Source organism: Babylonia areolata, chromosome 20 (genome assembly GCF_041734735.1).
Source record: "Babylonia areolata isolate BAREFJ2019XMU chromosome 20, ASM4173473v1, whole genome shotgun sequence".
Taxonomy (NCBI): Eukaryota; Metazoa; Mollusca; class Gastropoda; order Neogastropoda; family Buccinidae; genus Babylonia; species Babylonia areolata.
Window position 1 is genome coordinate 52408611 of NC_134895.1, and position 4130 is coordinate 52412740.

The window sequence follows — 4130 nt, forward strand, 5'->3', positions numbered from 1 at the left end:
TAATGCACAGAAATGTCCAAACAGACAACCAAGAAAGGGCTATGCGTGTGTATGTGGATACTACTATAGTACTTAACTACTGCCTATATGAATTCCTCTCCTCCATATCTATAAGGTTTCAGTGGGGGGTGGGGGAGGGTGGTTCTATGATACTTTGACCAAAAAAAAAGAAAAAAGGGAATGTTCAAACCTGGTCAAAATTATACTTTGCGCAAAACAGGTCATACCCTGTTCTCAAGCGCCTATGATTAAAAACAGTGGGCTCCGCCTCCCGTCTCCCCCCCCCCCCCCCACGCCTCCCTCCTTCCCCCCCCCCCCCCCCCCCCCCCCCCCCCCTGGAAAGCTCAAACTCTAGGCCCGGCACTGCGCGTGCAGCTTCAGGACGCGAGTTGGCCACAGCGGCAGTCTATTAATAGCATATGACGACATGTAAACACAGTCAGCTGTTCGTGGCAGAACTGAAACTAGACCGCACCCACGGCCTGATTTCTTTCTCTGAAGGGCCCCCCTCCAAAAACAGAAAAAAAACCCAAGAAGTTGTACTGTACCAAGTCATCGCTTGCTTCAGATCGTTTCTGGGAATCCACGGGCTGCATTGCTGCTGAAAATGAAAGCGTGATTGTAGTCGGTTCCCAATTGCCTATGCAGTGACGTGCGAACTGTTGCCGTTGTCAGCTTTAAAAAGCCACGCGTGTGAAAGAATCGACCAATGTTGTTTTTCAACTCTCAAGATCGAGAACAGTTGTAGTTGTTGTGCAGGATCTTGGTCTGCTTGTATGCTGTCTGCATGTAGACCTGCAACTGAGTAGAACTGAAGTTACACGTTTCGACAGATTTCTCGCCAGATTAATTAAAGGGCAGTCAGCGAAAGAGAGAGAGAGAGAGATATTTAGAGACATTTACAAGGAGCATTTTTTGGGCCTCAGGGAAAGGTTTCGCGTTCCAAGTTTGTGTCGCTGTGTTCCTTGTTGTTTGTATTTTCCTTGAAGCTGTCCGTGAAGGAGTCAGAGCTGCGGTAAGTGAGATATTTCTTTAAAAATATATTATTATTTAAAAAAATATTTTTCTGCCTCTTTCTATCCGGTTCCTGAATATTTGGTTGTGCGTATGTATTTTGTAGATCTTCGTTTGTTTACGACTTGTTAGTTCCTCACTACTCCTCCCTCTCTGTCTCTCTCTGTTTCTCTCTGTCTCTGTCTCTCTCTCTCATTCTCTCGTGTATTCGTATAATTTCATATATTTTGTTGTTGTGAATATTTTGGCTTTCATATATATATATATATATATATATATATATATGTGTGTGTGTGTGTGTGTGTGTGTGTGTGTGACCTACCTTTGGCTACAGAATTATATTTACAAATAATTTGCTTGCTGACATACTTATTTAATTTGCCCGTTATGTAAAGAGTCCAACAAAGATAAGTTGCATTTTGACAAAAGTTTATTCCAGCAACATATTTCCTATATCCATATGTGCCTGTATATGTTAAGTTTGTTCATGTCTTCTTCCGCATTCCAGAGTTAGTTGTTGTTGAGTGTTGATGTCGTCCATTAGAGAGAGTGGAGCTCGGAATTTGTCAGTTTTCATATAATTATAAAGTGTATACATTTACAGAGAATATGTCTTAACATTACAATTGACATTTCTATTTCATTTGACGTTACCATTGATAAGTATACAAAACATTTCGTTATTGTTGTATAATGGCTGATATGTCTATGCACCACCACCACCACCCTCCACCCCCGTCCCCTTCACTGGGGGTTAGGGCCTAAATCTGAATAAATAATTCGCAGTCGCATTTGCATTTTCACTCTTTCTCAGTATCACGAAAGGAAACAGCATGTAGATTGAAAAAATCACTGGCCCACCCGCTCCCCTCCCACCCTCCACCCCGTCTCTCTCTCTCTCTCTCTCTCTCTCTCTCTCTCCTCCTCCTCCTCCTCCTCCTCCTCCCCCCATCCTCCTCTTCCTCCTTCTTCTTCTTTTTCTCTTCCTCCTTCTCTCCCTCCTCTTCCTCCTTCTCCTCCTCCTTCTACCTCATGCACAATGAGCGACCTGGCACTATCGAGCACAAGGTTTAGTGCCAGACATGTCTGGTTGTTATTGTGTTGCCAGTCACAAACTTTCTAAAATCAGGACATCGTGAAGAGAGCTCTTGTGTCGTGTGTCAATCTACAGGGATCACAAAATGTTCAGAACCACTTGGGAACTTGCACAGTTTTATTTTTGTCGGGGGGGCACGGCCGGTGAAATAATGTTGAAATCAATTTTCGGTTAACAATGGTGTACACTGCCAATACGATAGTGTGCATCACTCATCACCAGAAGTGCTTTCTTGCACGAGCACTATCATTTTTGAGAATTTTATTATTTTTTAAAATTTATTTTAAATTATTGATTTTACAATGAAAAACGTATGCTTTTATTCATAAAACACTGAACAACTGTGAATTTATAGCTGAAACATCTCTTTTTCTTGTTCTTCTTTGTTCGTGTGCTGCAGCGCACACGTTTACTCGTATGTACACGAATGTTTTTTACGTGTATGACCGTTTTTACCTCGCCATGTAGGCAGCCATACTCCGTTTTCGGGGGTGTGCATGCTGGGTATGTACTTGTTTCCATAACTCACCGAAAGCCGACATGGATTACAGGATGTTTAACGTGCGTATTTTATCTTCTGCTTGTGCATACACAAGAAGGGGGTTCAGGCACTGGCAGGTCTCCACCCTTTACCCACCAGGCACCGTCACCGAGATTCGAACCCGGGACCCTCAGATTGAAAGTTCTACGCTTTAACCACTCGGCTATCATGCCCGTCGCTGAAACATCAAATTTCAAATGCATTTTTCAAGCTGTGCATTAGTGATGCACCGGTGTGTGTCTGAGATTTCCGTTCGTGTGTTCAGTGACAAGCCATGCAGTGGTAGACCATTAGTGTAGCCTCGCGATTGATGCATCTCTCAATGAATTCATTCAACATTTCAAGAAAACATATACACTGCTTCAGTCCAGTGTGGAGTGGTCCTGAACTTTTAACGAACCGTATTGCTCGACTGATGCATCTCTTGATGAATTCAACATTTTCTAGAAAACGTACCTGCTTCAGTCTAGTGTGGAGTGGTCCTTAACTTTTTGTGTGTGTGTGGACCGTACAGCTTGAGTGATGCATCCCTCGATGGATTCAACGTTTCAAGAAACATTCCCGCTGTTCGTCTATGGCCGAGTGGTCCTTAGCTTTTTGCGAACCGCATAGCTAGCTGTAATGTCTGTCCTCAGGTGAATCGGTTCAGTGAGGCACTCGTGAGGTTTGCGACACGAGCGGCCAACTATTTATCTGTCAATCAGATCGACGGTCAGTCAGTCCTAATCTGTGCCGGTCTGATTGCAGCCGGTGGACCTACATGACCGATTGCATTGGCTAGCCTAACCTGTAAGCACTCTTTCGTTCGGAGCTATAACATTGACTCCTCAACTATAACATTGACTCCTCAACTGTAACATTGAATCCTCAACTATAAGCGTACAAAAAAAAAAAAAAAAAAAAAAAAAAAAAAAAAAAAAACTAAATAACTAACTAATAATGGTATAATTTAAAAAAAAAGTAAATAAATAATAATAATGATGATGATAATAATAATAAAATAAATAAATAAACAAGATAGATTATACGGCATATTATTATTATTAGTAGTAGTAGTTCTTTTTTATGTATTTTTCTTTTTTTTTTCTCAAGGCCTCACTAAGCGCGTTGGGTTACGCTGCTGGTCAGGCATCTGCTTGGCAGACTGATGTGGTGTAGCATAGTATATGGATTTGTCCGAACGCAGTGACGCCTCCTTGAGCTACTGAAACTGAAACTGAAACTGACTCCTCAGTACGTGCCTGCAATCGGGCGCGTCCGAGTCTGTGTATTCATACTGTGTGTGCGTGCTGAACTGTGCACGGCTGGGTTGTGTGGGGGTGAGTGAATGTGTATAGCCTGTATAGAATTTGTTCGTTTCTTGATCAGAATCCACGCCCTTTCATACTAAAGGCGGGCGGTCATATTAGACGCATAACTGCCAACTGAGAGTGTGTACTGTATGCATGTATACCGCTGTGTGTTCGTATGTGAGTTTTA

General features: G+C 42.6%; 1 protein-coding gene across 3 annotated transcripts in view; it reads left to right on the plus strand.

Moving 5' to 3' along the window:
* Nucleotides 1–482: 482 nt before the first annotated feature.
* Nucleotides 483–4130, plus strand: part of LOC143294715 (3'-5' exoribonuclease HELZ2-like) — a 47395-nt gene continuing 43747 nt past the window's right edge. For all 3 annotated transcript variants that reach the window (XM_076606132.1, XM_076606133.1, XM_076606134.1), the window contains exon 1: nucleotides 483–1015. The gene's annotated coding sequence lies outside the window, so the exon portion shown is untranslated. The remainder of the gene's footprint in view (nucleotides 1016–4130) is intronic.